General features: G+C 44.8%; 1 pseudogene; it reads right to left on the bottom strand.

Moving 5' to 3' along the window:
* Positions 1 to 363: 363 nt before the first annotated feature.
* Positions 364 to 19662, bottom strand: part of LOC121568164 — a 50388-nt pseudogene continuing 31089 nt past the window's right edge.

Raw genomic sequence — 19662 nt, 5'->3', positions numbered from 1 at the left:
GCTCTGGTCTTCCTCTTCCTTTCCCTCTAGCAGGGCAGGATTGTCTACGACTACAGTGGTCTGTCTGGGCTCACAACTGGCAGGGACCTCCACTGGGGAGAGGTCTAGAACCGGACCATGGTCCTGGCTGGGAGGGGTAGCTACCCTCACGGGCCTTCCTTCCTGGGAAGGGGATCCAGGGATCCTGACTTACATTCTCCTGGTTCTCCTTCACCTCCTCCACAGAGTCAGGCCGAGGAGGGTCGACCAGAGGACCTCGACGCCTTCCTGGGTCCCGGGCCTGGAAGATGGGGGTCTTGAAGCGGGTGGAGCTCACAGGGGTGGAGGTGAAGAAGTGGTGCAGGGGCCGTGGGGTGGTGAGGGGGGTGGAGACGGTGGGGGGCGGGGCCTTGGGATCACAGTTCGGATGAGTGGAGGGGTGTTGCTGTGTCTGCTTCTGGTCACCTGCCCACAGAGAATACACACGTTATGGGAAATCATGGAAAGGAAAGACAACATGGTTGTATAAAGACTATCTGTTACAATGCATTTAGAAATTCAGCTGAGCTGAGGAGCTGATTGGAGTAGTCATCAGGTGTTGACAATAAAGGTGAGAAAATAACAGGGAAAGTACATTGAAGATGCCAACATTGGCCTCAAGGATACTATAAGTTGGACCCGTAACAGCTAGGTTAGTGTACACTACACATGTTTAGTGGTGTGGGCAAAGGATGTCTTTCTCCCTCTTATCCAGAACAGTGCAGAGGAGAAGAACTCACCACTACCGTCTCACGCTCAATATAACACAAACAATGGTCAATGGGATTTAATTAAAAGCAACAGTCCAACATCTGCTCATCAAGCTGCTTGCCTCAGCCCAACCCAGCACCACTCAGCCATGTAGAGGACCTCGAAGTAATGAGACAGATTGGTGTACACACAAACACACACTAACCCCCACCCCCACCACTGCCTGATTCAGCTCCTGACACCCCCACCCACCCCTCAAAACGCAATTGAGCAAACAGCTCAGCCTTACAGCGACCCGAGTCACCCAACAGAAAATAGACTAGAGCTCTAGAACGGTGAGTATCCACCTCATTTAATTGACCCGGTGACCTCATATCATTGTTAGGCTCAGAAGCATGTTTTTCTATTGATCCATCCTCAGTGAGGGCCAAGGTACCATATGAAACCTGATATCTCGCTGCATTTATGTTTGTTTAGCTTGACACCTATAAGAACAGGTTTTGCTGTAACAGTGGATGGTAGGAGCAGAAGAAAAAGCTAGCACTGTCAAATGAACCAGAGCAAGGTATCAAAAATGGACCTAAAACATATACACATGTTTTGTACATCAACATGTCATTTAATTGTTTTATTTTTTTACGGGGTAGATCAGCTTTAATATTGCAGATAGACTGTAACTTCCATCAATGTAATTGTCTGCATTACTTCCAATCCCCCATATGTTTTTTTTCTCTTGCAAATATATATATACAAACAAATACAGTGGGGAAAAAAGTATTTAGTCAGCCACCAATTGTGCAAGTTCTCCCACTTAAAAAGATGAGAGAGGCCTGTAATTTTCATCATAGGTACACGTCAACTATGACAGACAAAATGAGAAAAGAAAATCCAGAAAATCACATTGTAGGATTTTTTATGAATTTATTTGCAAATTATGGTGGAAAATAAGTATTTGGTCAATAACGAAAGTTTCTCAATACTTTGTTATATACCCTTTGTTGGCAATGACACAGGTCAAACGTTTTCTGTAAGTCTTCACAAGGTTTTCACACACTGTTGCTGGTATTTTGGCCCATTCCTCCATGCAGATCTCCTCTAGAGCATTGATGTTTTGGGGCTGTCGCTGGGCAACACGGACTTTCAACTCCCTCCAAAGATTTTCTATGGGGTTGAGATCTGGAGACTGGCTAGGCCACTCCAGGACCTTGAAATGCTTCTTATGAAGCCACTCCTTTGTTGCCCGGGCGATGTGTTTGGGATCATTGTCATGCTGAAAGACCCAGCCACGTTTCATCTTCAATGCCCTTGCTGATGGAAGGAGGTTTTCACTCAAAATCTCACGATACATGGCCCCATTCATTCTTTCCTTTACACGGATCAGTTGTCCTGGTCCCTTTGCAGAAAAACAGCCCCAAAGCATGATGTTTCCACCCCCATGCTTCACAGTAGGTATGGTGTTCTTTGGATGCAACTCAGCATTCTTTGTCCTCCAAACACGACGAGTTGAGTTTTTACCAAAAAGTTCTATTTTGGTTTCATCTGACCATATGACATTCTCCCAATCCTCGTCTGGATCATCCAAATGCACTCTAGCAAACTTCAGACGGGCCTGGACATGTACTGGCTTAAGCAGGGGGACACGTCTGGCACTGCAGGATTTGAGTCCCTGGCGGCGTAGTGTGTTACTGATGGTAGGCTTTGTTACTTTGGTCCCAGCTCTCTGCAGGTCATTCACTAGGTCCCCCCGTGTGGTTCTGGGATTTTTGATCACCGTTCTTGTGATCATTTTGACCCCACGGGGTGAGATCTTGCGTGGAGCCCCAGATCGAGGGAGATTATCAGTGGTCTTGTATGTCTTCCATTTCCTAATAATTGCTCCCACAGTTGATTTCTTCAAACCAAGCTGCTTACCTATTGCAGATTCAGTCTTCCCAGCCTGGTGCAGGTCTACAATTTTGTTTCTGGTGTCCTTTGACAGCTCTTTGGTCTTGGCCATAGTGGAGTTTGGAGTGTGACTGTTTGAGGTTGTGGACAGGTGTCTTTTATACTGATAACAAGTTCAAACAGGTGCCATTAATACAGGTAACGAGTGGAGGACAGAGGAGCCTCTTAAAGAAGAAGTTACAGGTCTGTGAGAGCCAGAAATCTTGCTTGTTTGTAGGTGACCAAATACTTATTTTCCACCATAATTTGCAGATAAATTCTATACAAATCCTACAATGTGATTTTCTGGATTTCTTTTCCTCAATTTGTCTGTCATAGTTGACGTGTACCTATGATGAAAATTACAGGCCTCTCTCATCTTTTTAAGTGGGAGAACTTGCACAATTGGTGGCTGACTAAATACTTTTTTTCCCCACTGTACATACATACATATACATACATATACACATACATACATATACACATATACATACCGTTGAAGTCGGAAGCTTACATACACTTAGGTTGGAGTCATTAAAACTCTCCACAAATGTCTTGTTAACAAACTATAGTTTTGGCAAGTCGGTTAGGACATCTACAGTGAGGGAAAAAAGTATTTGATCCCCTGCTGATTTTGTACGTTTGCCCACTGACAAAGACATGATCAGTCTATAATTTTAATGGTAGGTTTATTTGAACAGTGAGAGAGAATAACAACAAACAAATCCAGAAAAATCCATGTCAAAAATGTTATCAATTGATTTGCATTTTAATGAGGGAAATAAGTACACTGCTCAAAAAAATTAAGGGAACACTAAAATAACACATCCTAGATCTGAATGAATGAAATAATCTTATTAAATACTTTTTTCTTTACATAGTTGAATGTGCTGACAACAAAATCACACAAAAATTATCAAGGATTTGGATTTGGTCTGGATTTGGAGTCTGGATTTGGAGTCACCCTCAAAATTAAAGTGGAAAACCACACTACAGGCTGATCCAACTTTGATGTAATGTCCTTAAAACAAGTCAAAATGAGGCTCAGTAGTGTGTGTGTGGCCTCCATGTGCTTGTATGACCTCCCTACAACGCCTGGGCATGCTCCTGATGAGGTGGCGGATGGTCTCCTGAGGGATCTCCTCCCAGACCTGGACTAAAGCATCCGCCAACTCCTGGACAGTCTGTGGTGCAACGTGGCGTTGGTGGATGGAGCGAGACATGATGTCCCAGATGTGCTCAATTGGATTCAGGTCTGGGGAACGGGCGGGCCAGTCCATAGCATCAATGCCTTCCTCTTGCAGGAACTGCTGACACACTCCAGCCACATGAGGTCTAGCATTGTCTTGCATTAGGAGGAACCCAGGGCCAACCGCACCAGCATATGGTCTCACAAGGGGTCTGAGGATCTCATCTCGGTACCTAATGGCAGTCAGGCTACCTCTGGCGAGCACATGGAGGGCTGTGCGGCCCCCCAAAGAAATGCCACCCCACACCATGACTGACCCACCGCCAAACCGGTCATGCTGGAGGATGTTGCAGGCAGCAGAACGTTCTCCACGGCGTCTCCAGACTCTGTCACGTCTGTCACATGTGCTCAGTGTGAACCTGCTTTCATCTGTGAAGAGCACAGGGCGCCAGTGGCGAATTTGCCAATCTTGGTGTTCTCTGGCAAATGCCAAACGTCCTGCACGGTGTTGGGCTGTAAGCACAACCCCCACCTGTGGACATCGGGCCCTCATACCACCCTCATGGAGTCTGTTTCTGACCGTTTGAGCAGACACATGCACATTTGTGGCCTGCTGGAGGTCATTTTGCAGGGCTCTGGCAGTGCTCCTCCTGCTCCTCCTTGCACAAAGGCGGAGGTAGCAGTCCTGCTGCTGGGTTGTTGCCCTCCTACGGCCTCCTCCACGTCTCCTGATGTACTGGCCTGTCTCCTGGTAGCGCCTCCATGCTCTGGACACTACGCTGACAGACACAGCAAACCTTCATGCCACAACTCGCACTGATGTGCCATCCTGGATGAGCTGCACTACCTGAGCCACTTGTGTGGGTTGTAGACTCCGTCTCATGCTACCACTAGAGTGAAAGCACCGCCAGCATTCAAAAGTGACCAAAACATCAGCCAGGAAGCATAGGAACTGAGAAGTGGTCTCTGGTCACCACCTGCAAAACCTGTCCTTTATTGGGGGTGTCTTGCTAATTGCCTATAATTTCCACCTGTTGTCTATTCCATTTGCACAACAGCATGTGAAATTTATTGTCAATCAGTGTTGCTTCCTAAGTGGACAGTTTGATTTCACAGAAGTGTGATTGACTTGGAGTTACATTGTGTTGTTTAAGTGTTCCCTTTATTTTTTTGAGCAGTGTATTTGACCCCTCTGCAAAACATTACTTAGTACTTGGTGGCAAAACCCTTGTTGGCAATCACAGAGCTCAGACGTTTCTTGTAGTTGGCCACCAGGTTTGCACACATCTCAGGAGGGATTTTGTCCCACTCCTCTTTGCAGATCTTCTCCAAGTCATTAAGGTTTCGAGGCTGACGTTTGGCAACTCGAACCTTCAGCTCCCTCCACAGATTTTCTATGGGATTAAGGTCTGGAGACTGGCTAGGCCACTCCAGGACCTTAATGTGCTTCTTCTTGAGCCACTTCTTTGTTGCCTTGGCCATGTTTTTTGGGTCATTGTCATTCTGGAATACCCATCCACAACCCATTTTCAATGCCCTGGCTGAGGGAAGGAGGTTCTCACCCAAGATTTGACGGTACATGGCCCCGTCCATCGTCCCTTTGATGCGGTGAAGTTGTCCTGTCCCGTTAGCAGCAAAACACCCCCAAAGCATAATGTTTCCACCTCCATGTTTGACGGTGGGGATGGTGTTCTTGGGGTCATAGGCAGCATTCCTCCTCCTCCAAACATGGTGAGTTAAATTGATGCCAAAGAGCTCGATTTTGGTCTCATCTGACTACAACACTTTCACCCAGTTCTCCTCTGAATCATTCAGATGTTCATTGGCAAACTTCAGACGGCCCTGTATATGTGCTTTCTTGAGCAGGGGGACCTTGCGGGCGCTGCAGGATTTCAGTCCTTCACGGTGTAGTGTGTTACCAATTGTTTTCTTGGTGACTATGGTCCCAGCTGCCTTGAGATCATTGACAAGATCCTCCCGTGTAGTTCTGGGCTGATTCCTCACCGTTCTCATGATCATTGCAACTCCACGAGGTGAGATCTTGCATGGAGCCCCAGGCCGAGGGAGATTGACAGTACTTTTGTGTTTCTTCCAACTGTTGTCAACTTCTCACCAAGCTGCTTGGCGATGGTCTTGTAGCCCATTCCAGCCTTGTGTAGGTCTACAATCTTGTCCCTGACATCCTTGGAGAGCTCTTTGGTCTTGGCCATGGTGGAGAGTTTGGAATCTGATTGATTGATAACTTCTGTGGACAGGTGTCTTTTATACAGGTAACAAACTGAGATTAGGAGCACTCCCTTTAAGAGTGTGCTCCTAATCTCAGCTCGTTACCTGTATAAAAGACACCTGGGAGCCAGAAATCTTTCTGATTGAGAGGGGGTCAAATACTTATTACCCTCATGAAATGCAAATCAATTTATAACATTTTTGACATGCGTTTTTCTGGATTTTCTTGTTGTTATTCTGTCTCTCACTGTTCAAATAAACCTACCATTAAAATTATAGACTGATCATTTCTTTGTCAGTGGGCAAACATACAAAATCAGCAGGAGATCAAATACTTTTTTCCCTCACTGTACTTTGTGCATGACACAAGTAATTTTTCCAACAATTGTTTACAGACAGATTATTTCACTGTATCGCAATTCCAGTGGGTCAGAAGTTTACATACACTAAGTTGACTGTGCCTTTAAACAGCTTTGAAAATTCCAGAAAATTATGTCATGGCTTTAGAAGCTTCTGATAGGTTAATTGACATCATTTGAGTCAATTGGAGGTGTACCTGTGGATATATTTCAAGGCCTACAGTGGGGAGAACAATTATTTGATACACTGCCGATTTTGCAGGTTTTCCTACTTACAAAGCATGTAGAGGTCTGTAATTTTTATCATAGGTACACTTCAACTGTGAGAGACGGAATCTAAATCAAAAATCCAGAAAATCACATTGTTTAAGTAATTAATTTGCATTTTATTGCATGACATAAGTATTTGATACATCAGAAAAGCAGAACTTAATATTTGGTACAGAAACCTTTGTTTGCAATTACAGAGATCATAAGTTTCCTGTAGGTCTTGACCAGGTTTGCACACACTGCAACAGGGATTTTGGCCCACTCCTCCATACAGACCTTCTCCAGATCCTTCAGGTTTCGGGGCTGTCGCTGGGCAATACAGACTTTCAGCTCCATCCAAAGATGTTCTATTGGGTTAAGGTCTGGAGACTGGCTAGGCCACTCCAGGACCTTGAGATGCTTCTTACGGAGCCACTCCTTAGTTGCCCTGGCTGTGTGTTTCGGGTCGTTGTCATGCTGGAAGACCCAGCCACGACCCATCTTCAATGCTCTTACTGAGGGAAGGAGGTTGTTGGCCAAGATCTCGCGATACATGGCCCCATCCATCCTCCCCTCAATATGGTGCAGTCGTCCTGTCCCCTTTGCAGAAAAGCATCCCCAAAGAATGATGTTTCCACCTCCATGCTTCACGGTTGGGATGGTGTTCTTGGGGTTGTACTCATCCTTCTTCTTCCTCCAAACATGGCGAGTGGAGTTTAAACCAAAAAGCTCTATTTTTGTCTCATTAGACCACATGACCTTCTCCCATTCCTCCTCTGGATCATCCAGATGGTCATTGGCAAACTTCAGACGGGCCTGGACATGCAGTGGCTTGAGCAGGGAGACCTTGCGTGCGCTGCAGGATTTTAATCCATGACGGCATAGTGTGTTACTATTGGGTTTCTTTGTGACTGTGGTCCCAGCTCTCTTCAGGTCATTGACCAGGTCCTGCTGTGTAGTTCTGGGCTGATCCCTCACCTTCCTCATGATCATTGATGCCCCACAAGGTGAGATCTTGCATGGAGCCCCAGACCGAGGGTGATTGACCGTCATCTTGAACTTCTTCCATTTTCTAATAATTGCGCCAACAGTTGTTACCTTCTCACCAAGCTGCTTGCCTATTTACCTGTAGCCCATCCCAGCCTTGTGCAGGTCTACAATTTTATCCCTGATGTCCTTACACAGCTCTCTGGTCTTGCCAATTGTGGAGAGGTTGGAGTCTGTTTGATTGAGTGTGTGGACAGGTGTCTTTTATACAGGTAACGAGTTCAAACAGGTGCAGTTAATACAGGTAATGAGTGGAGAACAGGAGGGCTTCTTAAAGAAAAACTAACAGGTCTGTGAGAGCCGGAATTCTTACTGGTTGGTAGGTGATCAAATACTTATGTCATGCAATAAAATGCAAATTAATTACTTAAAAATCATACAATGTGATTTTCTGGATTTTTGTTTTAGATTCCGTCTCTCACAGTTGATGTGTACCTATGATAAAAATTACAGACCTCTACATGCTTTGTAAGTAGGAAATCCTGCAAAATCGGCAGTGTATCAAATACTTGTTCTCCCCACTGTACATACTATATACATTTTATGGACACAGTCAATTTTACAATAATTATATGTTGTTTGTTTTTACTCCTGAACTTCCTCTACCCTCAACCCCTCCGATCATTTTTATGATGTCCATCCGGTTTGCTTCTTTCACAAAAGCTCTCAACCTATAACTTATATAATTATTATGGACACAGTATGCTTTACATTAGTTATCTTGTTGTTATTAGTTGTTGTTAGTTGTTATTATTCCCATCCTTCAGCTCCATTCAACACCTCCCATCTATCTCTTAACACCATCCATATTGGATTTCTATTTGCCATATATTTTTCAACTGTACTGTGATGTTTCACAAAAGTTCTGAACCCTTCTATTCTCATTGTTTCTACAGATTAAAAATGGAAAATAAACATTTTTGCTAAAAGTATTATAATATTATTGATAGATTGACTATGACTTTTCAGATCACCCAGTAGTGCTATCTGCAGGGTTAGCTCCAGGTAAATATTGCAATCCTTAAGCCATTCCTGGACCTGTGTCCAAAAACAAGCTACAAATGGACAGTACCAAAACAAATGATCTAATGATTCTGTCTCTTCGCAGGAAAATCTGCAGAGCTGGGAAGATTGTATCCCCCATATAAATAACATTCTATTGGTAGTAAGAATTTTGTATAATAATTAAGACATCAGCATGTCTTAACATTCCTAAAGAGCAAGAAATGTGAAATGATTGGACTAAAATCGAAGCCAAGTATCCTGAACAAATGAAACCCTGGAGGGAGGAAAAGGTAACAGCAGTGCTCCTCTACACACCTAACATCTTTGTTCCATAATATTTATTCATCAGAGAAGTAGATGCATAAAGCCTCACACATTGTTGCCCTTTTCCTGTTCCCCGGGGCCCATCCACTTTACTGGGACAGGACTATTGAAATAACATCATCTCTTCATGAATAACAAGATAGATGAACACAACAGATGTTGGTCTGCATTGAGATCATGTAGTCGAGGTAGTGGGAGACCTTTGTGAAAGACTGACTGATGCATTTGACTCATTAGAAACCAATTATACAAGGAGTTAATGTAAAGAGCTCTGGATGAAGCTCTCATATTATGCTTTTATGCACCAATCAAACCTCTGACTAATAATCTCCAAACTTCCCTGACAGAATCAAAAATAACATGTATTTATATATCTAATGTAATACATCTCTATTCATCTCACCTGTGTTTCCACTCTTTCCACAGCTGGTGGTGGACAGAGGCCACAGAGCAGGTGGGACAGAGACCGTAGGGCGAACCCGGGACCTGACCCCCTGTAGCTGGGTGTGGGGCTCTGGGACCTGAGAGATGGTAGTGTGGTGCACTGTGGCACAGAGAAGGCTGACTGAGCTGGGGCTAGGACTGGGCCGACAGTGGGACAGATCTTCTACAGTCACTGGAGATTGACTGGCGGGAGACAGGACGGTGGTGCTGTTGAAGGTCTGGCTCCCTGGGTCTCTTCTGCCCGCTGTTGGCACTGGGAAAAAGCCACCAGCGACTGCATGGCACTGATGAAGGCGTCGTGGTGCCTGACTAGGTCACGCACCCACTTGGACAGACCTGGGGTAAACAGAGACTAATCTTGTTAGTGGAAGAGCATCCCACCACCTGCACTCATTTAAAAACAAATTAATAATATAAAAACAAATTATTTATCATTTCTAATAACACATTTTATTTTGCTCAATTCTGCATGTGAACAGACCAATCCCCTAGGTTAAAATAATGCACCACAACACAAGTCCTCTATCTTGTGAACTACCGTCACCACCAAGTGCCCAAGATAAGAAATGACACACTGTGTCAGACAACAGGGACATTAGAGGGCTTGTTTGTGAGTAATTTAAGCTCTTAAGTGGCTGCAACCTGCAATCATTCATTTCAGTACCTGAGATGTATTTGTTGGGGTTGTTCCCAAACCGGTCGTCTACCAGAATGTGGGCTCCCCTGTAATTCTTGTGTCTGATACACCTGTGGTAGCAAAAACATTTTCAAGTTCAGGTAATAACCTCCTGGTTTTTCCAAAACGTTTTCAGTTTACTGATCATGAGCTTGATTTGTGAGCTAGGATGAAGTCTCCTGTGATAGGCTGAGTTGAAGATGGAGAAACAAACAGGAACACAAACAAAGAGAGCCGTCCCTGCCCAGGGCCTGGATCTCATACCAGCAGGAGCCTGACAGTAGACCCCTGGCTTTACAGTGCTGGTCATTATACTTCATCTTCAGCTCCACCTGAAAACACACAGCAGGAATGTTAGATGGAGACACACCTCACAGGACGGGTCATCAGGACACTGCTATACTGCCACACTGCCACCACAGACATATCAAAGCTGAAAACAGAGCAGAACAGACAACGGGAGACGAGACGGACTGGTATGCTTACAAACACATTGAAAGATTAATAATAGAAAACATTTGTCCTGTTTTTATAACCTGGTTAGCTGAAGTCTCTAGTCTGTTGCATATGGAAAAGATTTGTCATAATATCTCTGGCAAATCCAGCACATTTGATAAGATATGGCAACCCTTTCTGTCTTATCTATCAGGTGATGATGGGCAACATGACACGCAGTCTGCAATCCACCCTGATCCATAGTAGCCTACTTATTTTGTAATGGAGCATATTCTATTTTTGTCAAATTTCAATGAAGCATGGTGTCGATTATTCTTTACTCTGTCAATTTTTTAAATAAGTGCATTGCTGTTGTTTTTCGGTTTTAGTTGTTCATGTCTTCTTTCAGGGGGTGGGGGTGTTATTGTTGTATTGTTTGCTGTTATCTGTCTGTTTGTAAAAATGAAAATGTGATATTTTATTTTTTATAAATTTGCAGAAATGTCTATAAACATGTTTTTGCTTTGTCATTATGGGTTATTGTGTGTAGATTGATGAGGATAAAAAACGATTTAATCCATTTTAGAACAAGGCAGTAGCGTAACAAAATGTGAAGGGAAAAAAAGTGGTCTGAATACTTTATGAATGCACTGTATATCTATCTATCTATCTATCTATCTATCTATCTATCTATCTATCTATCTATCTATCTATCTATCTATCTATCTATCTATCTATCTATCTATCTATCTATCTATCTATCTATCTATCTATCTATCTATCTATCTATCTATCTATCTATCTATCTATCTATCTATCTATCTATCTATCTATCTATCTATCTATCTATCTATCTATCTATCTATATAAAAAATTTAAAATATTTGCAATCAAATGTCCTTTTTGGGGAACAATAAAGTAATGTTGAACTGAAGCAGCCCTCGATTTTCCAAAATCATGACATTTCAATGAATCTTGTGTAGCCCGGAGCATTATCTTTGACATGATGTGAGAAGGACAAATCAATCGCTACCTGTCAGACACCCCAAAACCACCAAATGTGCTCCAGTGGCTGATAGGCGGCTGATTGGCTAACTATAGCTGTGGGCCATCACCTGTGCTCTGACCTGCCATCCAGCACCTTTCAGGCATCAGGAAGGGCACATCCATTGAGAACTAATGTGATTAATGTGGGCTGTGGAGTGGGAAGGTGAGGGGCAGACGGGGAGCTCAGGGGAAGACGCCAACCCCCTGTTAAAAACACATAGGGCCTGAAGAGGTTTGTTATTGCCTGCCCAGAATGCCCCCTCAGACAGATCTGTTGTGAAAGGGGGAATAAAGGGGGGATACAGCGGAGGTGAAGAAGAGCAGAGACGGGAGGAAGGAGGGGGTCTAGTCAACACAAGTGATGAAGGTGGTTTAGTAGACAGATCTGTTGAGAAAGATGGGGGGATAGAGCAAAAAGGCAAAGAGGTGGTGAGACAGGAGGTAGGGGGGGCAGAAAAGGTGGTCCAGTCAACACAAGACGAGCAACAAGCCACGCCACAAAAAGGACTCGAAAGCATCCATCTCCATCAATTTGCATCCATCCATCAATCCATCTCTCCTGGATTTTCAGCGCTAACCTTTTGGGATTGACAAGTGAAAAGTTCATGTGGCGTCTGACGGGCGGGACATATGGGACATGCCGGTGAACAGGGCTCTAACGGGGACTGACAGGCAGGTGCCGTGTGTTCACAGCCCAGAGCACCATGACCCCCAATGACACAGGGACACAGGCATGTACACACTGTTCCCCGCTCTCTGCTTTCTGTCCTAGGCAGAGAGATGTGTCATAACTGGACGTCAACATGGCCTGGATGAGTCCGTCCAACTGGACGTCAACATGGCCTGGATGAGTCCGTCCATACTCAGAACACGTATTTGGTCTGAACCAAATAAAAAGCAGGAATTAGATTCCTTTAAATAAATAAAAAAACGCCTCACTAGACCATGTCAAAATGGACGAGCAGTAGCCATGCCATTTTCTTGCTGGACAGATGTATACTACTCATGTCATGGGGGCTCAAGAGGCACAGGCTAGCGGCTGTATGGTGAGATGAGATGTCTCCTCCTGTCTGTTAAACACCAGAGGGGTTGACGCATATGCTTCTGAGACCATGAAACGAACGGAAATGGCCAATAGCCCCGAGCCGCCAATGTCATCGAAATCCAATGGGAGTCCATTTCAGCATCCCACCCTGTGTCAACACCAGATCTGACATGACAGGATGCATATGTGAAAAGCCAATTCTAGCTTCTAGCGAATCTCCTCATAAATGTGAAAGAAACCGCCAGCTAGAAAGGATTAGTTAAAATGTCAGGAGATCGCTAGTCGCTCGCTCGCTTTGGACCGGTCCTCCCACTGCTACCTGTTCATGCTTAAAAACATACATTTGACCAGCAAGCATGGTTTGCAGCTGAGCGGACCTGTTTGTGTGTGCCCCCCCGGCAGTCCAAGCCATCTTGTGCCTGTCATTGAGATTGCCAAGCGCTCCATCTGCCTAATGTGGCAGAGCTGACAGCTGGGTGCCTCGTCCCTGTGTGAAGTGAACACACACTCACAAGCATCTAACCAGCACGCACACACGCACACACACACACACTCCTACCCCCACCCCCCCCACAACAAAATTCCAAAGTGTCTCCCACTCATCAACATAGGATCTAAACTGTCTGGTCCTCCTCCTCCATAAAGTATGAAGTTGAAACACCAGGTCTCTATATAATGGTGTTCGGTGTCTTAAAATGTCTGCTGTGCTCCTCATTAAGCAAACAGAGATGCCGTATCAGCTGTAAGTGTCCTTTTATTGCCTGTTGAACAAGAGGATTGTTTCTCTCCCTCACACACGACTGTAAGACATGCCTGTTGTGGAAAAAACGACTCTACATGTGTATAATGTAACATTGGGTTAGTCCCAAATGGCACCCTATTCCTTATATAGTGCAGGGCTCTGGTCAAACGTAGTGCACTAAATAGGGAATAGGGTGCCATTTGGGATGCAGTTTTAATGTAATAGTAGCTTAGCAGAGCTTTCGGTGTGGAGGACTGTTTACAGTTCACCTTTGACCTCAGACACGATAACAGGCTAGTAAACACAACGCTGCTCTGTGCTTCGGTTAAAACCTTAAAAAGTTTTGCTGAGAGTTGGGTCTGGGAAAAGCAGTCTAGACACGAAGGTAGGCGTCATACTACATGAGGTGTCTACACAAGCTATAGGGGGTGCATATTTGAAATGTGGGACAGGGTGAGTGAGTCCAAGTTAACATGTGCTGAGAAAGGAATATCTATATGCGCTTCCGTAAAGGCATAAATGTTAAACAGGTGGGAGAGTAAGAATATATGTACTTTTGTGGCTCTGGGCATTAGAGCTAGACCATTTGAGTGTAGTAGGAGTGTAGTTGTGAGAGACAAAGTGTGCACTACATGTAATAAATAATAATAATATGCCATTTAGCAGACTCTTTTATCCTAAGCGACTTACAGTCATGTGTGCATACATTTTTACGTATGGGTGGTTGTGGGGATCGAACCCACTACCCTGGCGTTACAAGCGCCATGCTCTACCAATTGAGCTACAGAGGACCACATGTGTGATATGAGCATGCGTGCATGTGGGTGCGTATCCGACTCCTCTATAAGATCCCTGTCACAGCCAGGGCAGCGTTGTGTTGCTGTGTACCTGTGGCTTCTTGCCTGCCCGGTGCCTGCTGGGTTGTTTTAGCGTAGCTGTCAGAGGGGCCGTGGGGACAATCAGTCACAGTGATCTGGCCCTGACAGTCATTAGCGTCATGTCCTGTCCCCTCTTCTGGTAATGGGGGTCAGCTAGCAGACCTTACCACCCCCTCAGGGCTCCTCTGGGGCCAGGGCAGGCAGCTGACACACTAGGAAGAGAAGAACTAAATAAGGAAATAAGGAAATAAGGAAAGAAAGAAAAAAGAGAGCAAGAGAGAGACCTTTACACCCCCTCAGGGCTCCTCTGGGGCTGGGGCAGCTGACATGAGGCCTGCCATTTACCCCATTTACTCAGTAGAGGACAGGAAAGAGATAACTTTTCAGAAAAGATCTGCTGTGCTGTTGGGTGAACTGGTTTCTCAGCATGAGAAGGACAAGGGGACTTTGGTGTATCCCTCAGGAGCCCATAGCGCTCTCTCCCTTTCTAGTCGTCGGTCATATCTAGCCTACTTATCTCCCGTCCCTCCAAGGCTACTCAAAAAAGAAGCTGCCAGCGGGCTACATGATAAAGCTAAATACCCTGACCTGCTCATCACAAACTTAATTTGAACTTACTCTACCTGTTGTCTTCTGATTTCGTCCTTATTTGGGTGGAAATATGAGACAAAATATCCACAGAAAAGTGTTATTAACCCGTGTCTCTCTATGTGTGGCTATCACGAGTTGCTCATCACCTAAGGCACGCGCACAATAAAGTAAGTACACGCACGCGAAGCATGCATACTAACCAAAGTCTTACAGGGGTTTACATGGTTATGTGCATGTACAAGGTGATAGAAATCTCCACGGCAGTACCATCGTTTTGAAAAGTCGGTTTAATAATACATTCCTGTGGATATTTTGTCGACCCGAAAGACCAACCGCTCAGACAACCAGTAGAGTAAGTTCAAATGTTATATTATTCAACATTCTGGCTTGTAAGGAAACTTTCCAAGTGTTTGCAGTGCTTTATTTCAGACTGTGTACCCAGAAAGCTGGTATCACAGTTGGATTTATTAGGCAACACTGGGCAATGACAATAAGGTAAGGAAAGATGGAGGGAAGAAGACAGGGAGGGAGGAGGGGAGGGATGGAGGGAGGGAGGGAGGAAGAGAGGAGGGAGAGTGGAGGACCAAGGTAGAAACAAAGGTCAGCTCTATCTGCTAAGGACAGGACAGACACAGAACAATCACTTTGGGATTATGTTATAGATCACCAAAAAAGAGGAGGATGGAGGATGCACTTTTGTTTGTGTGTGTGTCCAGAAAATAACTTTTTTATTGTTGGCACTGGAGGTCTGTAGGAAAATGTGTACCCAGTAGATTCTGTGAAGTGCAAAGTCTAGTCTGCAGGAGGCTGCTAGAGAGGTGGTATTTCCACCTGTATGTGACTGGCTGGACACAACGGTAAACAGGGGTCTTTCTCTCTCTCTCTCTGGGTCCTCTGCTGTGAAACAGACCTGATGGGGCTCACCACCAAGACGTTGTCTCCACCTCTTCCTCTGGTTCTTACCTGCAGGTACTTGATGTTGGGGAAGGGGATGCTGATGGTGACCACTGCTCTGGCGTTGTCGTCTGTGAAGTCCAGTCCATCACTCACCTTCCCTCTACACACAGCCATCAGCAGAGCTCCATCTGGGGGGGCAGAAACAACACCAACATCAACCCAGTCATCCGTCCTAAACAGATATGACTAGAATTCTTCCACATTTATAACTTGATTCTTCCTTCTTTGTACACAGCTAATCAATGATCAATCAACCAATTGGTGCGCACTAATCCCTTGCACAAGAGATAGACAGAGAGACAGACAGACAAAGATAGAGACACAGAGAGAAGAAGAAGGAGATAGTGAGAGAGAAAGACAGACAGCCCAGTCTCACCTCCTTCCCCTGCAAACTCTCCACTGATTCTGATGGCAGTGTAGTACATCTGCAGCAGCTCATCCAAGTCTCCCTTCCCTCCTCCTCTAGGCTCTGTGATCCCAGTCTTCCTCTCCTCCAGCTTCTCCCACAGCCCTGTGTTGGTCCAGCGGTCACGCAGCTTGTCCAGCATCTAAGGAAACAGAACACCAGCAAACAGATCAGAGCTTCATGCATGCATCAACAATAATAATAAACAGTGTGATTTGTTCACCTATTTTTCAATTCATATTTTTGTTAACATTTCTTCATTTGTTTACTGTTTGGCAGGAAGCTGGTAGAAATTGCATAATTTTCAAAACTACATAGCCTTCAAATAAATAAATAACTATCAATTGGTGCCAACATGAATCAGGCTTGGCACCACTATGGGATAGAAGCTATTCTTCACATGAGTCTTAATGACCTAATGAAGCAACAGAGCAGGAGTTGAGACTACAGTAAACAAGAGAAAAACTAGGGCCACAGTAGAGCCCCCTGAGAAAACCTTTCACATAGCAGCATAAATACTGAGGTTTGTCTACCAGCCAAAAGCAGCAATCTCTCCTCTCACAGGACATATAGAAAAATAGGGTTCCAGGTTCCTTTCTAGAACTCTAAAGTGTTTTCAGAGTTAGTGGGTGCACCTGGAATCCTTTCAGGGCTACACAGTCCAGTACACTGTCCTGATAGCTTGGCATCCAGACACTGCAGGTGTGTGTGTCTATTAAAGTCTGAAATAAGGTTCACAGCATGATGGCACTGGAAGCTCCTCCTCCCCGCAGCCTGTCTTTCTCCCGATTTTGCCCTCCCATGGCTCAGTTCCACCCTCCCCTTCCATCCATAATAAAATCACTGTTGCTGCTAGTGCAAAAAGTCACGATCTCTCCAGGGAGGAACATTGATCTAAAAGCCCTCTCCTCGTCAGCTCCTAGCAGAGATCCAGTCATGTCTCCACCGTAGCGGATTATTCGCATGGCTTCACAATCAGAGCATCTTCATTGGTTTGGAAATGTGTTCAAAGGGTCAAGTAGAAGTTCTTCTTGTCTTGTAGTCAGCAGAAAAACTTCTCAGAACAGAGCAACAGGGCTGGGTTTGGGAGAAGTAGGCCACAGCCAGGAGCAGGGTATCAGTGAGAAGGTCGAAACGGAGGAAGGGGTTTTCATACAGGCCTTGTTGGCCCATGTTAAGTGAGATACAGAGAGAGACCAGGACAGATAGAGATTGACCGAAAGAGAGGGAGAGAAATTCAAAGAAAGAGAGAGATAGCTAAAGAGAGCTGAAAGGGAAGAGGGGGTGTTTGTATGGGCCCTGTTATCCCCCTGTCCCATTAAGTGTAAATATGTGCCGTTTACTGTCAGAGAACAGCGGCCTACTCAGAGAGGACACCCAAAAAGCCTCCAGGCAGTACATAGTTTGGGCAAAAAAGTTTTTAGTGTGTTTTTTTTGTCAGTTAGTCGGTTACTCTAACACAGTGAGAAAATGGCAGATAGGGATATGAAACATTACAAGAGTGTGGATGGATGGATAGTTCCTCTAGTTCCTGGCAGGTGACTGACTAGCTACAGCCTGCCAGAGGCGTATTTCATCAGGTCGCCTCGCTCTACGCCACAAAACAACCTGGAGGGCCGGGAAACAGGACATTTTGCATTAATAAAAAACATGACACTTTTACAAAAGTCTCCCCGGGACCACCCATACACAAAAAAAAAAAAACATGTATGCACGCATGACTGTAAGTCGCTTTGGATAAAAGCGTCTGCTAAATGGCATATTATTATTATTATTATTATACAAAAGCCGCAGCGTTACATCGACAAGGACCCCCCGCTGGTCTTTTTGCTGCTTCATTCGTCAACCACCACGACGACTCCTCCACAAAACTGTTTGTCCCAACAATTGCTTTCCGATCCAATCCTGACTGACAATGGGTGAATTATTCATGTTATGTATTTTAGGATGTGAAACAAAACAGCCATTATCTGCCACGCTGCACTTGAGGAAGACCAGAGGAGAGGCCGATTCAAGGAGGAAGGGAAGAGGAAGCTCACTCTCTCGACATGCAAAGCTCACTCTCTCGCTGATCTAATTGATGGTCTGGGTCACTGTAGTCAGCATCTTGGATTGTTGAGATTGTCCTTTATGCAGCCAAAGTAAACTTCTGCCAGGGAAGAGCGAGTAACCTGATAATAAGGGAAACGTAACCCGATAATAAAATGCCAGCCAGGGCTCTTAAAACACAGAGGGTAAGACACAAATAGCACCCTATTCCCTAAATAGTGCACTACTTTTGACCAGAGCCCTTTAGGCCCTCCTATGGGACATGGTCAAAAGTAGTGGACTATATAGGGAGTAGGGTGCCATTTGAGACACAGAAGGGACACATGCACTTGAGCAGCACAAACAGTCCTTGTGCAGAGCTTGTCGTTTATATTCCCTGAGCTGTAATTTGTAAAACCCTTATAAAAGCGGGGGGCAAAATACAATCCAGTCAGAGCCACTCCAGCAGGAGCCACTTGGCTTGCAGCAGGGGCCAGGGTAATGGTCCCTAATGCTTTTATCTCTCAGACACTAAGAGTAAACGTCACTCTGGCTGCGTCTCAAATAGCACCCTACTCCATATATAGTGCAGTGCTTTTGACCATGGCCATAAAGTAGTGTACTTTAAAGGGAATAGTGTGCGATTTAGGATGAACCCTCTGTGTCTCGTTGCTCTGACTGATGCTGCCATTTAATTACAAGCACATTTTCCTTAATCTTGACTGAGTAGAGCCGGGTTCAAAGGTGACGAGGCGAGGCAGGGCAGAGAATAGGCAGGGAGCATAAACATTCAAATCAGTAGATAGTGATAGCGCTGACTTCATCCAAGTATTCCTATGCAAACTCCTGAATTGTGCCATATTGCTGAATGGGGCTGAATCTTATACAGTGAGGGAAAAAAGTATTTGATCCCCTGCTGATTTTGTACATTTGCCCACTGACGAAGAAATGATCAGTCTATAATTTTAATGGTAGGTTTATTTGAACAGTGAGAGACAGAATACCAACAAAAAAAATCAGAAATACGCATGTCAAAAATTTTATACATTTATTTGCATTTTAATGAGGGAAATAAGTATTTGACCCCCTCTCAATCAGAAAGATTTCTGGCTCCCAGGTGTCTTTTATACAGGTAACGAGCTGAGATTAGGAGCACACTCTTAAAGGGAGTGCTCCTAATCTCAGCTTGTTACCTGTATAAAAGACACCTGTCCACAGAAGCAATCAATCAATCAGATTCCAAACTCTCCACCATGGCCAAGACCAAAGAGCTCTCCAAGGATGTCAGGGACAAGATTGTAGACCTACACAAGGCTGGAATGGGCTACAAGACCATCGCCAAGCAGCTTGGTGAGAAGTTGA

Source organism: Coregonus clupeaformis, chromosome 6 (assembly GCF_020615455.1).
Source record: "Coregonus clupeaformis isolate EN_2021a chromosome 6, ASM2061545v1, whole genome shotgun sequence".
NCBI lineage: Eukaryota > Metazoa > Chordata > Actinopteri > Salmoniformes > Salmonidae > Coregonus > Coregonus clupeaformis.
Note: the sequence above shows the minus strand (reverse complement) of the source record. Positions and strands in the feature narration are given on the sequence as shown.